A 23,420-nucleotide genomic window follows, 5' to 3' on the forward strand; every position below is an offset into this window, starting at 1 on the left:
ACCAACCAGTAAAAACAAGAATAAATGAATAAAAACTATATTAAATAAATAGAAACCAGAAAAATATCTGGGGAGGAAACTAAAGTAAATCAATCATCGGTATCAAATCGGTATCAATCAAGTAAATAAAAAATCGGACTAACAAGGAACATCCGCGAAGTGTGTGTCTCCGATTTCGACGATATTTGCAAAGTAGGTGAAAATAAGAGACCTATATTTTTTTTATCGGCAATGGCTCAGGTTTAAGGAGTGAAATTGTCCCTCAAAATTTCATTCTCTTTATGTTATCTCAAAAATTATTGCAGATAGGAAAAAATTTGTTAAACAGAATGTATATATGGGCATAAAAAACCGTACAACTTTTGTTTAACAATTTTTTTTATCTGTAGTAATTATCGAATTAGCATAAAGGGGATGAAATTTGGCGAGGCAGTTTCACCTTTTAAACCTGAGCCATTGCTGATAAAAAAGATATGGCTCTCTTATTTTTAGCTACTCTACAAATATGCCAAGTTTCGTCGAAATCGGAGACACACATACACACACACACACATACACTTCGCGGATATTCCTTGTAAGTAAGCAAAGACTGAAATAAATAGGCAGAAATTAAAGGAAAAAATCTCTAGGAAAATATTAAGAAGGGCGGATGGAATTGACTTAAATTTCCCAGTTGAATTCGCGCATATATTTGAAACATTACACTTTCAAGCTGAAGATCTTCTAAACCGAATAATCTAACTTGGAAAAGCTTTCCCGGACAATTCCCCGCAATCTTTTTGGGAAATCACACTGAATCTCGATCTTGTTTCGCAAAAAAATCCATACGTGGCATCTTTTCATCAAAAAGATCGTTATTTATCGAGAGATCGCTAGCGTGGATGGCCAGCGATCTTGTCGTCCGTCGTTCGATCGTCATCGCGAGTCGCGACTCGGTCCTTCTCCTCTCCCGCATGCTCTTCGCCCACGTCGTTTCTTCCACGACCTCGTCGTTTTGTCGCACGCTATAGGTCGCGTCGGGGAGTATTCATAACGACGATCACGCGATGTCATGCGTGTGCATCACTCAAAAGAGTCCGCGCGAATCTCCGTGTGCGAGCTGCGTTCTCACTTACCTCACTCACCGAGTTGCGACTTACCCGCCGTGCGTTTTCGTCGTAACGCGCGCTACGCATTGCCACGGAGGTGTTAATACGCAAACTGCACATCATCAACCGAGCCTCGAAGAGAGACAGAGAAAAGATGACCTTTTTTTGTACGTCACCTGCTGCCGCTGTGTTCAGCGGCTGTGATAGCGATCTCTTGCTCGGAGATACCGGGAGACACCTAACGATGTCGTTATGGGAGCCCACCGTCACGAATTCCACCGTTGTTTCCTCTCCCGCGCTTTTCCACTCGCTCGCTCGCTCCTTCGCTCCTTCGCTCGTTCGTTTGCTCGTTCAGCTCGCTCACTCGTTCGCGACGTTGCGTAAGTCGGTGGCAGAAAAGTGCTCAGTGGAAGGTAATCTTAATTCCCAGAAACCGCGTCGTCGCCGACAAGAAGCCAGGAGACAGAGACAAAACTAGGAAGAGAGAATGAGAGAGGGGGCGAGAGACCGTAGGTGACCGACACCGAGGGTGGGAATTAGTCGCGTTCCAAGGACGCCACGGAAGAATCGTAGATTGCGTGCTCGTTGTAAGTTCCCGCTCGTCGATATACACACGCAGCCTCGGAGTGTATAATGACGACGTTTTCAGTCGGCTCTTTTCAAAGCGTCACGATCGGGTGGTGGTTGGTAGCTCAGTTACGCGGAAGCCACCTTCTTCTTCGCACAGGTATTCGGTAGTTCCTCTCTTTCCCGAATTCACCATCTCTCACGAGCTCTCTCACGTGCTTCTCCTTCCGTCGGCCCGTCGTTGAATCGGCACCGCACCGATTTCCACTGCGATTTCTCAGTCGCTGAGTACGCCGTGAATAAATGCGATCCGCGATTGTATTTAACTTTTTATGTGCAGTCGTTGGTTACGTTTTATGAGTTAACTGGAATCTGTGGCTTCGAATTCTTACGACATTCGTTCGTTCACGATTCGTCCGCACAAATAACTTCGCTCTGCCCGCTCCGAAAAGAAATTCTAATCAGACAGAAGAACAGCGAGATCCGGCGACATCACAGCTCCGATCACTAATGACTGCGATGACGGTCAACGTGTTTCATTTTAATTGTTCACTTCGTCTCGCGGTCGGAGATTGCGTGGGACGCGATATTCTTCTCCGCAAAAAAAAAAAAAGAACACGAGCGCGCATGTATCTTGATCTTGACGTCTCGGCCGTCTCTTTCGTTCCAGTCATTTTATCCATCATCATAACGAGCACATAATAAATAATTGATGCTTCGCTGAAGCTCGTTATCATTCTCTCGGTCGTGCTTGATCGCGGCTTGATGTTTCCGCAGTCGAATCTTCATAAATATTAAAATTCAGCTCTCAAGATCAACTTCTCTATCTTGCATACGTGCGTTGGCATTATCTCGTTCTTCGACCTACCGTGCGAAAGAAGCACGCGTGGACGAAACGGATTGTCACCGCACCGCACCGCACCGATCAGCACCGATCAGCACCGATCGACGTCCACGTTCACTCGAGCGATCCCTGCGACGACGCAAGGCCACGAACAACGCAGTAATAATCTGCTTCAACCCGAAAAGGACGAGGACCCGAAAAATTCGCGAAAGCTTCATACGCGACGTTTTCCCGTGTGAAGTTGCTCAGAACGAACCTGCCTCGTGTCGACTGTCACTATTCCGTCATTCGTCGTCGGCCATTGCCGTTACCGCCGCTTATCTTTTCGTATTACCTGCCGTAATCGGTCGACATAGTTGCAAGCGAAAGATAATAGGCAATTGCCGCCTCGAAGGAAGAGGACACGTATGCGTTACTTTGCGTTCAGTGGAAACCGGTCCCGCGCGATGATCGCGCAGAGTCGAACGCAATCACAGGAATAATCTTTATGTCTGTTTCCCCGCGATAGAGCCCGCATATCGTTCTCGGTCCGGTCACGTTGAAATGAAATCCGCAATTGGGAAGTTTGTGTCGCCTTCGCGATTCGGAATTCAACAGCATGATGAAGGCGATCCGTCGTCGCGCTCTTCTCCAAGTCTCTTGGAGTGAAAAATCTCTCGCGCAAAACGAATGGAGATTTCATCGGAAGCCATAGTCGAAAGTCCGGTCTGTTGAGATCGTTAGAGTGGACATTTCGCTCAAGCCCTGAGTGTGTTGTCATTCCACACAAGTGCCTTTGTGTTCGCAATCGTGAAATATGTTAGTTTGCTTGCTCGGTTTCGATCGAAGATATCAACTCGACAGTTTAGAAACAATGGCGGAAATAATGAAATCCGAGCGACCGGAAGTATCTTACTTTCCGAGCGAAACTTCTCTCTCTCCGACAAATTTCGAAATTTAACCGCTGTTCGCCGAAGAGGAAGGAGTTTTCCTCCGCGTCTTGCGACAGACTTTCGGCGAGCGCCGCGAAGTTTGTCGCGTCTCAGTGGAAGCGAATACCGGAGCGCAGCGATTTCTCTCTCTCTCTCTCTCTCTCTCTCTCTCTCTCTCTCTCTCCTTCCCCCTCCCTCTCTCCCCCCTCGCTCTGTCTCATTGAAATCACGCTCGCATATGTTGCATTGACATTATTAATGGAACCAGTTATATTTATTTATATATCTCGACTGCCAAGGAAATGTAACTGGAACACGCGATTATCCGCGCGACTCCCAGAGAGAAGCAGTAAAAAAGGAAAAAAGAGAGAGGAAAAATGAAAGAAAAGAGTTCTCACTCGGCAAACTCTCCGGCGCATGCACAAGGCAGAAAAGTAACAAGCAACCGACGTCGACTGGCGATATCGATCGTGGTGTTTGCGAGATCGTTACGCTAGTACGGACTACTGCGCCGACTAACCGCAGCGGCGGTGGCGGCGGCGGCGGCGGCGGCGGCGGCGGCGGCAGGTCCGCTCGACCGGTGCGCAAAAAACGACTCGCGACTACGATTGTTACGTAAATCGAGCTCAATGTAACAACACACCTTCGAACCGGTTAATAATAATCCCTGACGCGTCGCGCGCGTTCGCCCATGCCGCGAGATGTGTCGTTACGCGGACAGCGATTAAATGTTCCGCGCTTAATCTCTGCGATTGAGATCGCATCAAATTGTAGACGCGTGTAATTTCTTTAATCCTCGTAACTCCCACGTACACACACACACACACACACACACACATATACATACATATTATTTCGATGTTGCTCGTTTTCGTCGAGCGGTACCGGAGTTTCTTTCATGTAGAGAGACGCGAAAGAATTGTCGTTTCTTCCTCTCTCACATTTGCTTGTCTCTTAATCTCGCGATCGCCAGATATCGTGGTCGATGACTTTTCAACGGCTCTTGAGATTTCTTTTAACCCATATTGGAATTTTTTTCAACCCCTGACTTATTTTCCCTGACGAGCATGCCGAGGTGGTCGCGATAAGAGCGAAGAGAGTTCACTTCCTCGTAAATTTCGACGTATTTGTTATCTCTCTCTCTCTCTTTCTCTCTCTCGTGTTTGGAATAGAATAACACAACGTTTCCTTTGACTTAGATATTAATATTCTTTTGCAATTTTTACATACAGCGAGTTACATCCAGTGACTGATAAGCGAATAAATATCCGGTAGTCAAACATTTTAATCAGCTTGAGCCTTTTCTCGAACAAAAAGGACTTCTTTCTGAAATGAATGGAGCACACGGGAGGTCCGATGGCGCGCGACCACCTCGCGCAAGAATGACTTGAGAATATGGCGAATTTCTTCGCGTCCTCTGCGTCCTCCCCTCGATCGTTCTCACGATACTTGCGGAAGAATTCGGGGGCTGCGAAACGCGGGCGATACACGACCGCGGATCGGTTTCTCCTCTCTTTCCCCCTCGACTTGTTCTGGGGTCGCCGGTGATGGGCGCGAGCGCGAGCGCGAGCATCATCTTAATCTCGGCCGGCACGAGAGTCGTCGCTCTACCTGAAAACTTCGCTTAGCGAGAGAGATCGCGTGTCCATCCGCGGCGACCTTGGAGCGATTAAGCCGATGGAAAGGTCTAAATTCGACTTCGTGCGACTGCTTCGACCCGCCGCCCGCCGTCGTCTTCTCACTCGCGAGAGATCGTTCTGCCCCTTTCGCTCCAAATTCCACGAACTTTCCTTACCCGCCTCTCCCTTCCACACACACACACACACACACACACACGCATATACACGAACGTACAGCGGTATAAAAGCGACGAGTAGACTCGTCGTAGATCTCGACGTTGTACTAGCTCGAGAGAGAGAGAGAGAGAGAGAGAGAGAGAGAGAGAGAGAGAGAGACCTCTCCGCTAGCGAGGCATGATAATTGCACAGCTCGCAGATAACGGCGAGGTGGCAATGGTGGAAAACGCGAGCGCGCGCACGCCGTGAAACGCACGGCGAGGAGTCTCTTTCCGCGTCGCTCGGCTCCGTGACGAGACGAGACGAGTTCCCACGTAGTCCAAGTCCGAAGCCGCGCGCTACGTCGAAGGATCATCGGCATGAAAACGAGGATAATTGTGCCCCCGTAAATACCGCTACTTAATACCCGGCCATGGCTCTCCGCGTACGTTACACGTGTGCGTGTACATATTTACACGTGTATTTATATGTGCACCTTGTTGCACCACGCGCGTGCGCGCGCGTCTTAGCTGCCGCGCTCGGTTCCGTGCTACCGTCAATCTCCTTGGAAAACGCTTCTCTTCTCGCGCGCGGCGTGTAGAAAACGAGGTAATTGTACGCGGCCGGTTGCATACTTCGCCGATATGCACTTCCGCCGCGGCTATCTAGCCGGGTCCTCCGCCGCCTCCCCCTTGCCGTGTAATTTCACGCGATCTCGCCCGCCGATTTCGTTCTCGGGCTCCCCGATGCTTCCCGGTGGCGCGACGCGCTCTCGAAACGTCGGAACGCTCTCTCCAGCGTGCTCGGCGAGGAGCGTCGCTACGCCGAGGACCATCCGTGCGCGATACCGCGAATCGAACGATCCTGTGATCCTCGACGCGACGGTGAGGTAAATGCCAGTAACCGGACGTTTAAGCGTTGGTCGTCACAAAAAGTACAATATATAATATCGAGAATAGTTTTGATATAAACTATTTGCATTTATTCGAAAACTTCAGATTCTCTTGAGTAGAGAGAGAGAGAGAGAGAGAGAGAGAAATGATTTAAACCAACATATACTATCTATTACTAATGAAATATTTACATAAGTAATGAAGCGCATTAATGTACCAGTGACCGGACAGTTGAAACAGGTTGTGGTCCAATGTTCGGATATTTTGGTCCCAGCTTGTCTGACCGCAATTAGAAAATAAGTATGCGCTAATGGGAAGTAATATAAATATAGGCTGCTATCTCTTTGTGAATTTATTAACGATTGACCAGTATTTTGCCAAACCATAGGTGCGTGCATACTTATTTAATTAATTTTTATTTTAACACAAAAGTATCAAATTAGGTATATTTTTTTTCCCACTAATCGTCAAATATCGGAATTCTTTTTACAGTAATTATTACTTTCATTTGTTATTGTTAAAATAAATAGTAAATATTTTTTTTTCAAAGTAGTCGAATGCTAGGACGTGTCCGGCCACAGGGACGTGTTACTTTGTGACGCGAGGCCGTTTCGATTCGCCCGAAGAGACTCTCGGGGCTGATAATCGTCTCACTCGCGAGATACTCAGGTCCGAATTGTACAGACAGATTGGAGTTTTCTTTTTTCTCGTTTGAATCGTACGGCATGCATTAAACTTCGATAAAACTCTGATGTGTTCCGTATAATATAGTCCGATGTGATTTGATACGGTCTGATACGTCATATTGTCAAAATGATGGATTGGCCGGCTAATCAGCGATCATAATTCATTCGCATATCTAGACACGGTATGAGCGTTTAAGTGGGTTTTCGCTTGATATAAACGTCGAGTTAATTGAAGCTTGCTGCGATATTTGTAAATGCAGCTCGACAGGAAAATTCACACACTCCTAAATTCAAGTACGAATATCTTACAGGAGGCAAGTTTCACGCAACGGTAATTAACTAACTGTCGCTGGACCGATTTCCACATGATGAATCGTACAAGAGTTTGATTATAATGACTAGATTAAAAGAGAAACGATTGCCATTCGGTGCGATTTCTTCGGTGATATTTCTTCTTATCTCTCTCTCCGTAGCCGGAGTCAACATTTCAGATGCAATCGATAATTATCATGGAGTTCTGGTCTTTTACATCTTATCGTTAATTATACTTCATGTGCAATTTAACGAGTCAGTCAAATGTCATAACGCTGGTTACTCGCTGAACACACTCTACACGTGGCTCGATCTCGTTTTCGGAAAGGCCATGAAATTTATTTCCCGCGGCTAAAAGCGCGGTGAAAAACTCGCGCGAACGATCGGCGAGCGGCTGAATATCAGCACCAGAGTGTCGTCTCCTTTTGTCGCGCGTCCCTATTACGAGCATCGGGTCGCGATTAAAAGCAACCTGGAAAAGCAGCGAGCGCGCTCCTCCACGGGACGGCCGGTCAATGCACCGTGCTCTCGCCGCGTCCTTTCAGTCCTCCCGGTCATCTTGATGTCATTCTACATTCTGTCCGACGCGACGAGTAATTAAAGCGTAGTCAGCGCGCCGCGCTATCTCAGATAGCGCGCTATCCCCCTCGACCCCCTCGTGATTAAGTTCCGCCATCAGAGGCCACGTACACTCTCTCCCTCTCGCCCTCTTTCTCGCACATGAGCGCGAGGGCGCCTAGTCGTCATAATATCCGGCACACTGCCAGGTGGATGACCCTCCCACGAAATTACGCGTTCGATTCATTCACTCATTCATTGTCGGCCAGACACTCCTCCTCCGGCGGATGATTCGCGAGATGAAACGCGAGCCGGGGCGGGGGTGCCGCGATAGATCGCGGCACGCGGGGGGGAGGGTCACCGAGAGAAAGAGAAAGAGAGAAGACGTGTCGACGTCGTGAGCCGTCCGATGCCGCCGCTGAAACGAGCGGACGCCACGAGCAGCAGCCGAGCCGAGCGCGGTCCCCGCGAAACGTGCGAGCGTGGTCGCACGCGCGCAATTAATTCATTAATCTCGAGCGCTTTACTTTCGCCGGAGCGTGCCGAAACCGCGCGCGAGAGTATTATTAGGCTTGATGCCTCGTTAGACGCGAGAACGCATTCCGGGAACGACCGATCCTTCCCGCGTCTTTGCGCCGCACGGAACCTCGGCCTCTGAATTTCTGGAATCCTGTGCTTGTCGCTTCGAGCTAATTCATTAACGTCGTGAATTTACCGAACAAAGTGGCGACGTGTCACGCTCCTCTCTTTCTCTCTCTCTCTCTCTCTCACTCACTCACTCACTCACTCACTCACTCACTCTCTCTCTCTCTCTCTCTCTCTCTCTCTCTCTCTCTCTCTCTCTCTCTCTCTCTCTCTCTCTCTCTCTCTCTCTCTCTCTCACTAATTAATTTACAATATCCACAAGAACTGTTTAAGGAGATCGCCTCACGAGCAGAGGTTTCGGAAAGGCGGACGAGAACGGCATCTGACCTGTTTCAGGTTCCTCAGTGCAGAACAATAATATTTAAGCGTTCCTTTAGAGTTACCGCTGCATCACTCTGGAACAGTTTACCTATATAGTGGTCAGGAATTCAAATTCTGTCCAATCATTTAAAGCGGTCCTATATGAATTCTTCCTAGGGAGCCAAGCGTGAGCCCGCCACACATATGCGAATACTAAGACGACGCTGCCGGCATCTTTCTCGACTGCCTTGAAATTGAGAAATCTTGAGCATATTCTTGACATGCGAATAATCATGTATGCGTATACACACTTATATTATCCTTAACCTGTCTGGTAATGTTTACGTTTATTTTATTTTATTTTTATTTTATTTTATTTCGAGGTTTTGTAACCGATTTCTCGTGTTGTATATTGTGGTTTTTTTAACGACTTTTTTCTTTCTCTTTTTTTTTTTTTTTGTAATTTTAACTTATGTTTCTTATTTGTAATTTCTGCCGACGCGCTTAAGGGGACGTGTCCCAGAGCGCTCAATAAATGACGCTTCTCTCTCTCTCTCTCTCTCTCTCTCTCTCTCTCTCTCTCTCTCTCTCTCTCTCTCTCTCTCTCTCTCTCTCTCTCTCTCTGACTGACTGACAACTTGAAGCACGGTGAGCGAGCGAGAGACATCGATGCGGAAAAGATGCTGTGCAAATACGAGACGAAACAAAACGAGATACGAGGAAGAAACGATCGCGCGGAATCGCGAGTTTATGGAGCATGAAAGTCGGCGCGCGACCGGTAATCGAAATCGATTTTCCCCGATCTGTGTTCTCCCGCGAGCGCATAATAATTACGCGGTCGGCCGCAGACCGGCCGAGCGGGGAAACTTCTCGACGTTCGCGGAAAGCCGCGGGAAAATTTCTTTTCGTCCTTCTCCTTCGTCATCGTTTTCGCCGTCTTTTTTTCTTCTTCGTGTCCGTCGGAGTCGGCGAGACGGGAAACTCGAGTGTGCGCGCGGCGGGCTCTCTCGTAACGCGCCTACATTAAGCCGACGCATTTAGAAAATGGCGAATGTGGTGTGTGCCTTGGGCCCGGCGATTACTCAGGAATGAAGGGATACCGGTATTGCCGCACCAGGAACACGATCCGGCTGTACCAAGAACCGCTGGCGCCTTCCTCCACACCCAATCTCGCTTCCCGCCTTCGCCGCCTCCGCTCTCGCGCGCCTTCGCGATTTCGCCCGTGTTCCTGCGAGATTCGCGTCGGTCTGTGCGCGGCCCGGCCGAAAACAGGATAAATCGCCAATAACGCCGAGGCGACGAGACTGCGGATCAACGTCCGCGGTAATTTCGCGTGCGATCGAAGTGGCGTCGTCGCGTTCGTGCGAAGAATCGATCGCTCGCTTTCGGAGGCGCGCGGTCCCGACAAGGAGCGAGTTTGCCGCCTTCTCGCGTACAATTCTGCCTCCCTCTCCTCCCTCTCCTCCCTTTCTCTCTCTCTCTCTCTCTCTCTCTCTCTCTCTCTCTCTCTCTCTCTCTCTACTTTTCTCTCGTTATTCTCGCGTTATTACACACGCGGCCGCTTTATGCGCGTATTACGCGCCGTGTAACGCAAGTTACACAGTTTATTACCGCGGAACGTGGTGCCACTTTTCTCGTTGCGCTGCGCCGCGCGGCTCTACGTTTAACCGCAAGCACGGGCCTCTCGGGAAACCCGTGTAGTTCCAAGTCTCTCAGGCTTTAAGAAACACCGTCTTGTATCTCTTGCTCTCTCTTTTTCTCCCTTTCCCTCCTCCCCCTCCCCTCTCTCTCTCTCTCTCTCTTTTTCTCTCTTTCTCTCAAGAGTGCTCTCGCGTCTGGCGCCTCCGACCGAACTGTCGAACCAGCCGATCGCGAGGCGATGAAGCGTCGCGAGAATCGCGAATCCTGCTGCGCACGTGCTGTACACATAGACTTATCTGTAAGTACCGCGTCGTTAAGTTATCGTTATTACGGTGGTTGTCGCGCGGCCTTTCCGCCATGTATGAGATCCGCGTACCGCAGATCAACGACAATGTAACGATGACGGTGCGGTTAACGCGTTCGCTACGAGTAGAGCAATTCTATAAATTTGAATGACAATCATTCGTCACTCTTACGTTGTCCTCGTTGTACTTTCCCACCTGCGCAACGACCGTGTAATAACGATAACGATAAGGTCGTTAAAAGTTACAGAATGTAGAGAATACGGGACGGAAATCGTGAAATTATCCGGAAAAGTCTGCCATCGCGGAAATCGCTCGAATTATTCCTGAGATTTCTATCGCGTCGCGTTTTACGAAGAACGGAATAATTTCCCGAACAGAAACCAATTCGGAAAGTTGTACAATAGCCGCTTCCCTCCCTCTCCAGAAGATTTACTTGGGGAGCCTTGTATTTTTTTACGTGATTATGTGCGACAAACTCCTTGATACTGCAGACGTAGAGAAGAGAGAGAATTTCCGCCGTCTCACGTTCTCTCGCGAAAGATATTTAGTCTGTTCTTTTTAGCTGCACTGCGAAACTGGTGCAATATAAGTTAGAATGAGACAACTATATTTTTTTCTCACTTTAACTTATTGCACCGGTTCAGTAGCGCAGTTAAAAAGAACAGACCAATTGTCACGTCGCGCGTGTTGTGACGCCGGTAGCCAACCGGCGTCACAACACGTCGAAAAATTACAGAGTAGGTCTGCAGGAGTGAATGCGTCGCTATGTGACGCGGACTTGCGTTGACTTTTCCCTCTCTTTCCTCCTGGCTGAGGCAACGTCCCTCGCGACGCGGACGTCAGATTCGTGCATCGTGGTATCGATATTAACAATGGCTTTCCCTCTTCTCTTTTTTTCTCTCTGAACACCTTGACAGGGAGAATTGGCGGCTCGTGCGCGAATAGCCGGCGATTTTATAACGTTTCTACGTTTTTGACGCGCGCAGTGTCGCGGAACTCGCGCCGGTATTAATTAAACGCCGACATCCCCCGTGCGCGCAAATTAACGACGTCGCGTACGAAATCGAGCGGCGGTTCTGTACTCGCCGCGCGAGGCGCTCCGGCGAGTAATTACACGTCATTACCGGGCCCGGTAACGGGTACGCACGTAGCCGCGCGCGGTCGTGCCTCTCTGTGCCGGAGTCTGGATTCAGTTTGCGATGTGATTATGTTTATTGTCCCTTCCGGCCGACTTCTCGGAAATCTCGGAAACGACACGTAAGATAGCCACGCGAGATCTGCGATCGCTGCCTTTCTCTCTTTCTCTCTCTTTCTTTCTTTCTCTCTCTCTCTCTTTCTCTCTCTCTCTCTCTCTCTCTCTCTCTCTCTCTCCATCGCTTTGTTTCACTCCATTTTTCATCTTGTTCCGTCCGATCTGCCCTCGCCGCTTTTATCGCGCCAAGCCGGCCACGCGACTTTGATAAGAATTTTACCTCCGCGCAGGTACCTTCCAGGCGTCCTGAAGACGGCTCAGGAATGACGAAAAATGTTCGGCCTCATCATTTTTAACACTTTGACAGCCGCCGTCACGCACATGTGACTTTCATGAAAAATAAATGTCACTACTCATGAGGGAGAGTCTCGTTTTATGAAGAAATGTTTGTAGATAAAAGTCGATGATTACAATATTGCAGAGATAGAGATTTCCATGGATTTTTAAATCCGAGCTAGATATTCGTCCTTTCAGATTTACGATTTAACCGAGATCTCGAAATCCTTCGGCGGCGAGCAGAAACTCGTGCACCTTCGATAAATGCGATCGTTCAAGAGTTAAGAGGTGTCAAACGAACAAGTTGCAGAAACTTTCCTCCAACGGTGTTGTTTTCCCTCCGATTGCCGGTGACGTATGAGCGCGCTCGAGGAGCAGCTTTCGACTCAAGTTCAGAAGACGCGAGACGGGAGTCGGCTCATCGGCCCTACGCGACGACTCGCTGTCAACGAAATTGCCGTTTGCTAAGGCGACCCGCTCGCTCCTCTCGGCGAGGTCGTGCTCTCACGACTTCGCGCGCGCGATACGCGGCCACTTAACTAACGGGCACTCTCTTCCACGAAGTGGAACAACATGGAACGTCCGCCGCGTCCGAGTAAAGTTTTTCGACGCCGCGACGCAGCGGAAACTGGAAAGTCGTACGGTAATCGACTTATGCAGCGACTGCGCGCAAAAAGTGACGCGCGCGCGCGGAAAGTAACACGGGCAAGAAAGCGACACGCGCAAAACAACACTGGCGTGCACACGCCAGTGTGTCATCTCTCGGGTTGACGAAAAATCTCTCTGGGCGAAAATCGCGGCGAAATCAAACGGACCCGAGAAAAGGAGGGAAAACAAATCGAGCAGCGGATCTTTAGTGGCTTAACGCTTAGTGGATTATCCCGACGACTCAAGCGTGGTGCGCGTCGCATTTCGACGATCAATGTAGCGTAAAATTCTATCCTAATCCCACAAAGACGGAGCATTCTCGTTTTGCTTATCACCGCCGCCGCCACGTGCGTCTATTCGCATTGCGTTACCGTCAGGTGGATTACAATGTAAACGAGCCGCGTCTTGAATTTCCGATAGTTGCCTTCCTCGCGATTCCGATCTCGCGAGGAAATGAATCGGGAGGTAATTGACTGATAATTCGCGTAACTTGCGCTTAGCCTGATTATTCCGCGGCGAATTTGAATCACATCGAGAGAAATGCTGCCTGTGCAACATTGTATCCTCGCGAGGCACGACGGGGATCACACATCGCCGCGTGTCACTTTTACGTCTTTTCCTCAGCCGAAAGCGTGAATGTCAGTTTGCAGTTGCAATGTGTGCATGTATGTGTGCGTGCGTGTGCAGGTTCTCGGCGTGAACGCGCGAAGGGAGTCGCGGCTAAGCCGAAGGAACGAATCGTGTTCTCCGCGCGAGCGCACTCGTCTGACAGTCGTGTGCATCTCCAACGGAGAAACACGAGGTGGGCTGATCCGCGATCAGCGTCGGTCGCCGCGAGAAAACGCGTCCGCCGATGGCACGTTATGCGCCGCGGCCGTAAAAATTCTTTCGCGCAAATGGCGCGAACTTGGCAGCAGCAGCCGCCGCCGCCGCCGCCGCCGCCGCCACCGCAATTATAGCGTACCGCGCGCGCGGACTCGTTCGGCAATTATCAGCGTTCGTCTCGCCGTGTTACTCGGCTTCTCTTCGTCGATCAATCCATCCGGACGCGGCTATTCCCCACGAATTATCTGTTATTTGAGCAGTCGGCGCATACTCCGCGACCAGATTTACTCGAGATATACTCGCTACAGAGAAATCTCTGCGTTATTTCTTTCTCTGGTCTCTCTCCTCTCTTTCTCCATTCCGTTGGCGTGTATTTTATTTATTGTCGGTACAAACTGTTATGCGAAACAAACAACGACGACTACAGACGATACGAAGTATCAAACTCCCTCGCGGCTCTGCTTCTTCCTGCTCTTGGAACTTCCGTCGAGACGGATCTCGGAAGGTCTCTCTCGCGTAGAGTCGGAAACTGCGCTGGCTGGCATACACGAAGTCGAAAGAGGCTTCGCAGGTAATTGCCAGGCCGGCGGGTCGATAATGAGCACTGGCTTCGGGGAACCGATTACGTCCGACCTGAGCCAAAAGCAAAGTCGGACCCCAAGAACCGAGGTAGAGTAGGAGAACGAAGAAGACGAAGCCGAAGAAGAAGACGAAGACGAAGAAGATGAAGAAGAAGAAGAAGAAGAAGAAGAAGAAGAAGAAGAAGAAGAAGAAGAAGAGGAGGAGGAGGAGGAGAAGAGGAGGAGGAGGAGGAGGAGGAGGAGGAGGAGAAGAAGAAGAAGAAGAAGAAGAAGGAGAAGAAGAAGAAGAAGAAGAAGAAGAAGAAGAAGAAGACGACGACGAAGAAAAGCAGCGGAATTCGTCGGCAGAGGAGAGGATCGATCGAGGGGCGATCGGCGGGGAGGAAGTGATGAAGGAGAGATTTTAAGTCGCTTATAATCCTGCAGATCGTAGCTTCGCGAGAAAGAGAGTGAGAGAGGGAAGGGCAGGGCGATAAAGGAGAGACCGGATGAGAGTGAGAATGCGGCATTCATAGGTCGTACCGCGATCCGATAATTCAGCGGCCGCTCGATATTCCAACTAATTTGCGCATAATGTGCGTTCGTAGTAGTTTGCCCGCACGACGCGGCGTTCTCTTCGGCAGATAATTGCGGTGATATTTTTTGTCCCGCTGCGAACTACAGCTCGACGAGTGCGTCTCGCGAAGCAGCTCCGGACGTGCCTCTATGCCGCCACTGCCGTTGTCCGCGCTCCCGAGGAAGTCTCTGCTTACGAGGAGAGTTTCAGCCGCGGGCTGGCTTCATTAACTTGTTGCAAGTTGCCGCGTTAATTGTCGTTCCGTTCCGTCGACTGCATCATCGTCACACACGACCGCCGACCAGAAATCCGCGCGAAACCCGCGCTCGCGAGCGGCCGATTTTATTTGCCGAGTATACGCGATTGCGCGTCGCTCGATCTGTTCTCTTTTGACAATGTACACGTAGTCGGGAGAGATCCGTGCGTGAAGTGTCGTCCGGACGACTCGACGCTCGACGCTCGTCGGCCGGTAACGGGGCCGTGTGTTAACGGTATCGCGAATTCACCGAGAGCGGCGTGAAGAGATGACGACGGCGATGAGAATAGAAAAAATTGGCGAGAAACAGGTATACACCGGCGTATCGATTCACTGCTCGATATCCTGCGAAAAAGAAAAGAAAGAGAAGAAAGAGAGAGAAAAAGAGAAGAGACGCAGCGAAAAGAAGCGAAAGGAAGAGAATCCTAGTAGTAGCTAATTGCTAAATCAGCGGCAACAAGTGGTTGATGTCAAGTAATATTGAATAGCAACTTTGCTACGATGATGACGATAACGATAACGACGACGATGAAGACGACGAAGGACGACGTAGGAAGTCGACGACGACGACGACGGGAAGGAAGAGAAAACCGTCGCAATGGAAAGTGCTGATGGCGGAAAGGAGTCGGGACGGGACGCGGACGGGAACGGTCGGGAGGAGGTGGAGGAGACAGTCGGGGAATCGAAGGAGAAGAAAACGAAGCGGGAGAAGGAAAAATGGATGAAAGGAGAATAAGAAACCCCTTCCTGTATCGCGCGATGAAACCTGCCTAGATCTCTCGCTACCGGGATGAGAGAGGTAGGTGATCTAATTTCCCGGGCAGTCGTGCAGAAAATGATCCAGGCCGCGATTACGAAACAGCTTCCAGTCTTCGCCAGGGGCGACGAAGGCGCCGTTTTTGCCGCTCTCTTTTCGTTTTCATGTATTCGCTGCACGCCGGCTGCTATCGCGGACGCGATGCTGTCCGGCTGTATCTCGCAGAAACCGCGCAGCGACATCCTGCGCGAGTGCGAGCGGTCATTCGATCGTGAGGAGAATCGCATCGGGATCGCGGATAAATAATTGTTTCTTTTCTTTCTCGCTGTGTATCTCGATGAAAGAGAACTTTACGAGGGCGGAAGTTTTCGTTTCAAATCTTTCCCCCATCATCAAAACATTCCCCCATTATTAAAGAGACCATTGTTAAAAAGAGCCTGAAGAGGAGGGGAAGAGTTCCGACTTCTTGTTTTTTATCTAAGGGACAATTCATAAGCAACTCATAATTTTTTTATTATTTATTTTTTGTTTTATTGTCGTGGGGAAAGAACATCTGTTATTTTTTTTTGGTATCGTTGCGCCACTTAAAATTATATATCTGCACTGGGAAGAGAAAATCCCGTTTTAAGTAACAGAATAGGAACCAGACGATAACCAGAAACGATATCTTTGTTATCGCGAACGGAAACATTCGTCTGCGTTAAAATTCTATTGAGATAATTGACTGCATAGAAAACTAAACAGAGATCTCATACAGGAATCTTTACGTTCCTGCAACAGAAAGTCTGTTAGATAAACTGGATTTTCTTCTCCGTGCTGAAATATATGAGATATCGCATTCCGGCATCCTGCATCTTACTCATGACACTCCGGACATTAGCTTATGACGTAAATATAATTGGATCGGGAAGAAAATAACTCGATGTCACGCGAGAATTCCTGCAAAAATATTCCAAGAGCCGAGATGTTCCGCGTAAAATGTAACGTCACGCACGATCGTGGAAAAATATGTAGCGACGTGACAGGAAGAGTAGCAAAATAATCGGCGAGAATAGCAAACTCTTGTCATGTGATTCTTGAGTCTTTCGCATGCCTCGTTGATCATTGAATTACATTTTTTTTTGTGACGAATCCTTCGCAAGAATTTCTTGAAATTCAATTGCACTCTCTTGATAGATTCCATAGAGATCTTTTAGAATTAAATCGTATTCTCTTGGAGGTGAATTCTTCACAGGAATCCTCTGAGATTAAATTGCACTTTCGAAGTGAAGTGACATTCTCGATGCCGCCAGCCGGATTCGCGAACCGCGTGCGGAACGCGTACACGAGGCGCACCGCGAAGCTGGACCGGCGAGGAGGGTGCGCTCTTGCGTGGCGAGTCGCTGATCCCACAATTAACATAATGAGGCAGAAAACGTAGATATTAGCGCGAGGTTAGTTAATAGTGCACTTATCCGGAGAATGTAAATAGTCAGCAGTCTCTCCGCTCGTGGCGGAGAGGCTTTCTCTCTCTCTCTCTCTCTCTCTCTCTCTCTCTCTCTCTCTCATATTTCGCGGCATTCGTCTATTCGCCTTTTGCCCGCGTGTCTTGCATCCTGCCTCCTTCTTCGCTTTCGGGACTCCATCGTTACCGTCGTCCTCGTCATCATCGTCGTAAGAAATCTCATAAATCAAAAGTGACAGAATCGAATCCTCGTTTGCATAATACGGTCGTTTTATTCCACGCGCGTGCCCCGATCGACCCGCCCGTCGTGGTTAGGCTCCTGCGCGGGGGAAGGGTGTAGCCCTAAACAAATTATTAATCAATCTTATCGTCGGATATTTCCAAAATTCAACGATCGTTCTCCCCGATAGACGCGCGCACGCGTACGCACTCGCGCTGCTCTCGCGCTCGACGATCCTACGCGATCGATACGATCTTTCGATTAAAAAGGACGCTCTCCAGCGCGAACTTAATGGGAAACGACCGATGCGAGGAACAAGAACGAGAAGATGCAGCAGGAATGCTGGGAAAAGAGGAGGACAAGACGAGAAAAAGAGAAAGAGAAAGGAAGAGAGAGGGGGAGATATCTGTGCGCGTGATCGGTGATGGCATTTTAATTAGAATCGCTATTACCGCTATCTTTCACCAATCGTAGCTCGCTGGATGTTGGAAAAACGAATTATTACGCGTTGTTGTTGCGCCGCGCCGCGCCACGCCGCGTCGCGCCGTTGGGCACGCAGGATAAATTATTTTTTTGTCCATTCATAATAACAGCGGCACACGCATCATACCGCGACGAGTAAAGAGCAAAAAAGGAACACGCGGTTGCATTTTCTTCTCCTTGGTGTTTTCCGATGGTTCAGAGGATTTTCCTCTCGTCCTTGTTTCTCTCTCGCGCGTTATCGTGTCCTACAATATCGTATCCTTGTTATCTCTCGCACAACACTTCTTCCTGCGCTCGCAGCAACTCGCAGGAAGCTTCCGCGTCGTCGTTGTGTTTAGCTCATAACCTTTCCAGCGTCGTTACGTCGTTGCATCGTTTCTTTTTTCTCTCACTCTCTCTCTCTGTCTCTCTCTCTCTCTCTCTCTCTCTCTCTCTCTCTCTCTCCTCCGCTCGTCCGTCTGAGTGCACCCGGCCGGTGCATCTTCTCCTTGGCCGACGGTATCGCCGGTAATCTGTAACAGCTGCAACGGAGGCTCTCCTTGCCGGATCGAGACTACTACTCTATCCGTCGCACCCTGATTTCCAGCTCCCCACCTCCTCCACTTCCTTCCTTCCTTCCTTCCTCGCGAGGAGGACCGTGCTACTTTCCTCCGCGCGCACTTCCCTCGCAAATGGCAGAACAGGCAGTGGCGATTCGCAGGTGCAAAGTTCATGACGTTCACGGGGGGAGACCGCTAATGAGGGCTGCTTCCTCGCGAGGACGCAACCTGCACGCGTGGATTTTCAGCGGGACGGGTTAATTACGTCCGCCTGGTCGGAATCGGCCCCTCTCTCTCTCTCTCTCTCTCTCTCTCTCTCTCTCTCTCTCTCTCTCTCTCTCTCTTTCCCTCTCTCTTTTTCACTCCTTCTCTCACTACAGTCTAACTCGTCGTCTTTGACAACGCTAATCCGTCGCCGTCATCGTCGTGTCCTCCGTGAACTTCTTCTGTTCTCTGTCTTCCCCCTTCCTCTTCCTCCTTCCCCCCGCGGTTCACAATGAACGAAGAGCCAATGTTATCCCGCCGTTTCAGTCCGCCCTCGAGATCGTAACTGTCCGATGGCGCCTCTCGCTAGCCATAAATTAATTAAACCGGCGCGGAGGTGCGCGGACGGGTGTCAGTGCGGCGTTCTTCATCTTCCGACCGTCTTCGGGAACCGCTTCGGCTCCGCCGCGCCGTCGAACCCTGGCCCGAACTCGCTCGCCAAAGTCGCGCTACGGCTCGTTTCATAATTCTCGGCAGGGCCTTCAGTTCTCGCGGCCTTCGATATACGTGCTACTAGTGATGGTGGAGCAGTAATAATAGCGCTAGTGTGTGGTAGTAGTGGTAGCAACAGGGCCTCCTCTACCGCCAGTTCACACGCACTCTCATCTCCGCGTCTTCTAGGTCTTTGAGGACGATTTTTTTCTGTTTTGCGACGCGCGATCACGCTCTATGTGGAGCAACGGGCGGCGGCGCGACAGCGCTCCGTGCCGTGTAACATCATCGCGCCGCGGCTTATGTAATTCATACGACGCTGCATCGTGCTGCTAATTACAACCTGAACAGGTGCTAATCGCTTCCAAGTACATCGTTATTACGATTTAGCACTGCGTGGTTGGAATCCGGCGTGAGTTGCTGCGCGCTGGCACACACCCGACAACTCGTGCTCTCCGCGCGTGTGCGCTGTTTATTTTAAATAACTTTCCCGCGCGCGATCCTCGCGAGAGAGAGAGAGAGAGAGAGAGAGAGATGTTAGTCTCTTGCGAGCCCGCTAACAAGTTGGGGTGAGATCCCTCGTTGAAGTTGAAACGTTTCGTTCGACGTTCTCATCGTTGGTTCTCTCTTCCTTTTCCCAGTTATATTTCTAAAATTTCTTCTCTTCCTTCTCAATTATATTATTAAAATTTTCTCTGGTTTCTCGCCTTTGTACTTGCTTGACGCTTGAGGGAACCTTGATGAACAATACCTCCCCCTTCTCTCTCTTTCTCTGCTCCTCTCGGAGCGAGATTGTTAGCGGCTGGCCGTCAATGTGCTCGCACGATTAAAAGCATAACGCGGACGGACGGGCGGATTTTTATCGCGCCCGTAGACCGTCTTAGGAACATCTTGTACGTCGACGCATAGTTGTTCGCATAAATCGCTCCTCGACCGACGTATGGCAGGGGGGCGTGAACGGGGCGTAGCAACATAGTAACGTTTATTACATTGGCCGGCGAGTCTAGCGAACCTTGCCTGACTCTCTCTCTCTCTCTCTCTCTCTCTCTTTTCTCTCTTTTTCTCTCTCTCTCTCTTTCTTTTTCTCCGGAGGACCGGACGTGCTGAGACCTTGCGGTGCCCCTCCGATGCACGGCGTTCATCGCGAATTTATCGATTCAGTTGTATCGCGAGAGACATCCCACCGAAGCCGATCTCGAGATCACGAGGCAGTGAACAAAGAGGACTTTCTTCGAGACGACAGAGAGAGAGAGAGAGAGAGAGAGAGAGAGAGAGCTGTGTGTCGTTGCAAACGAACAACATTGTAAAGTCCGGCGACGTCAGTACGTCTGCACGTACAGAGACGCTCGGCGGTTTTTCGCGGAGAGTCTCCCTTTTACCGTGCGCCGTCGAAGCGGATTCGTTCGATTTGTTGGAGAAACGAGCGAAGCAGGTAAACGAGGTAGTCGATACGCCGCTCGCGACGAATGTTCCATTCCCATTGTTTCGCTCGCTCGCGGGTCACTTCCACGACTAAAGATCGATCGCACTGGCGCGGATGGTCGTCGTCGTTTTCGCACGAGCTGTCGCCGCATAGCGTCGCGTCGCGTTTCAACTAGAGGCGACTCCGTGCGCGCGACAAAGAAGAAGACGAAAGGCCGCCGGATGCGTGAAGAGACACACCGCCATAGACGTGTCACTTGTCGGCATTAATTTCTCAGGATACATCGCGAAGGCGCTTCCTTGCGTGCGTGCGTGCGTAACAGGGCGCCGCCGATTACGCACATTCTTATCGAAGTGTGCGATAAATATATTCTTTCGAAAATCCTTTGGAATATAATTATGTAATCGGAGCGTGATAGGCGAAGGAGGGAAGACATGAAACGGCGAGGAGGAAAGAGAGGAACGGAGGGGAGGGAGGGAGAGAGAGAGAGAGAGAGAGAGAGAGAGAGAGAGAGAGAGAGAGAGAGAGAGAGAGAGTATCGATTCGCAATCAGCAGTCGTCCTCGGCGGATTCTCATGGCGGCGGCTGTAAAGACAATCTTCGGAAGTCGTATTAACGGGATTAAAATCGGCGCTGGCATTCCCACAGAAGTGAGAAAACAATGAAGGCTCTGCCTCGGGAAGATTTATTTTCAAGCCGGCGTGAAGCTCATCTCGGTACCGGAACTCGCTCTCGCTCGTTCGTTCGGTTCGCCAAGTTCTGGTCAGATCGGAGCGAGAGAATGCAAGGTCGCGATCCTCTAGCGCGACGCAAGGTCCTCGCGAAGTCCAAGTTTCCAGGCTCGAGTAGGCGGTCGATTGAGTGCGATCGCGCGGAACCCGCGGGAGATGAAGTCGACCGTAAAAGACGGCCTCCTTAAAATCTTCCGTCAAATCGTGCTTTCCCGAGCGCGATCACGTCGGCGGCTCTTCGTTAGCTCAAGATGGCGCCGCCAAATGACCACGAGAAGTCCTCGCGAGAGCGGACAGTCATCGGATAGTTGTCGGATTCGCGCGACACGAGGATTCGCCTTCCGCATCGGGACGTCGATGATACTCTCGCGAATGAAACCCCCTGTAGCGGCGACCCGGGCGTTAGGGGTGGGCTGGAGTGGGGGGGGGAAGTCTACCGCGCAAGATAGTCCTGCGAGTCCTGCGACAAACGAACGTCGTGTTTTCGCGACCGGCTTACGTCGCGACGGGATTCCACAGCGTGGATAATGAGACTCACGTTTATACTGCTGAGGGGTGTCGGAGGACTGACACCCCTGCGGCCACCGCTGCCGCCGCCACCACCTCCGCTGACCTCCGCGTCCAGCTTGCCGAATCGCCTGATCGCTGCGGTGCGGCCGAGCTGACCACTCCCGAGTCGGTCCCACGGAGGAGTTGGAGTCGCGGCTCGAGGTCGGAGCTGTTCGCTCGCTCACTCGCTCGCTGCTGAAAACGCGCGCGGAGACAGACGAGCGGGTGCACGCGCGTCACACATTCGCCGGCCGGCCGACCAGACGAGAATCTCGTGGCGCCTCTGCCGTGTTCGTAAGGTCGACGACGCGGCGCCTTGAAGCGCTCACGACTCCATCTCGACGGTCGCGACGAGCGCGCGCGTCGTCGGCTGCTCGAGTTCCGTCCCGTCGCGATTCGGAAGCGCGATTACTGCCCGTCCGGGAGGCGAGACGCGCTCTCTCAAGCTGCCTGAATCCCGGGCCGACTCGGTTCCTCGGATCGCTCTCTCGGCGAGGTCGGTCTCGATGATGAGCGGCGAGTGCTGCTTCAACCTGTCAACGTGTCGCGCTCAGGGCGCGCGGGTCGCGCTGGCCACTCTTGTCGGGCAGCAGCAGTAGTAGTAGTAGTAGTAGTAGTAGTAGCAACAGCGGCATTCGGTTACATTGAACGCGACGACGAGCTAGCTGGCCACTGAACGGCTGAATGGCACTCGTAAAACGTAATACGCACAGTACTCGCGACGCGCTCTCGTCGGGGCACGGCGGATAGCAGCGTCGACGTGCGGCAGCACCCCGCGCGGTCGGCCGTGGCTTCTCGGCTTCTCATATCCACTGACTGACGGCCGCTCCAGCGGTGGAGCGAGTAGCCCGCGCGCGCGACAGACTGATAGGGAGAAAGAGAGAGAGAGAGAGAGAGAGAGAGAGAGAGAGGGAGGGAGTGAGAGAGAGAGAGCAAGAGAGAGAGAGAGAGAGAGAGAGAGAGAGAGAGAGAGAGAGAGAGAGAGAGAGAGAGAGAGAGAGAGAGAGAGAGAGAGAGAATCGCGACCGTGTGGCGACGAGGAGGAGAGGCGCGCAACCGTGAGAGAGGAGGCGCGGAACGTCAATCAATCAATTTTCACGGACACCACCGGACGACAAGCGACTGGCGACACGGTACCCGAGGTCCGCTTGTCCGCTGCTCGTGATTGGTCAATTGAAATCGCGATGATGATGATGACGACGACGACGACAATGATGACGCTGACGACGACGTTGACGACGATGACAACGACGATGATGGTGCATTCGTGGTGCCAGCGTGGTTCCTTTGGCGCGGCAGGTGGCTACCTGATGGATATATCCTGGTGGGTGGTAAGGTCATTCGCGGCTACTACTACACGCGTGATCGCAGGGCGACGACGTCGACGACGGCGACGGTGACGTTGAAGGCGACGATCGCGACGTCGGCGAGTCGGCGTGCTGCTCGTTCGCCTTAAGGGCCGTTCGTCGCAGACGCATGCTCGCGGCACGTCGCAGCCTCTCGCACTGACCGCACGTAACACGTAAGAGAGAGGTGCGTACTGTACTTGTGTGTCTACCCCCTCCTTCTGTCTCTCTCTCTTTCTCGCTCTCCGTCCGTCTTCCCTCCCGTCATGCGCTCGCCCTCCGCGCGCTATCCGCTCGTCGTCGGCCTCTCTCT

General features: G+C 51.0%; 1 protein-coding gene across 2 annotated transcripts in view; it reads right to left on the reverse strand.

Moving 5' to 3' along the window:
• The window catches only part of Sp1 (transcription factor Sp8), a 114,582-nt gene extending 91,944 nt beyond the window's left edge, over window positions 1-22,638 (reverse strand). Inside the window, exons 1-2 of one of the 2 annotated variants that reach the window (XM_025299853.1) lie at window positions 21,751-22,638; window positions 21,704-21,706 (exon numbers count right to left, since the gene is read on the reverse strand). The gene's annotated coding sequence lies outside the window, so the exon portion shown is untranslated. The remainder of the gene's footprint in view (window positions 1-21,703; window positions 21,707-21,750) is intronic. The other variant, XM_025299852.1, reaches the window with a different exon arrangement.
• Window positions 22,639-23,420: the final 782 nt, after the last annotated feature.

This window comes from Harpegnathos saltator, unplaced genomic scaffold, assembly GCF_003227715.2.
Source record: "Harpegnathos saltator strain DR-91 unplaced genomic scaffold, Hsal_v8.6 scaffold295, whole genome shotgun sequence".
NCBI lineage: Eukaryota > Metazoa > Arthropoda > Insecta > Hymenoptera > Formicidae > Harpegnathos > Harpegnathos saltator.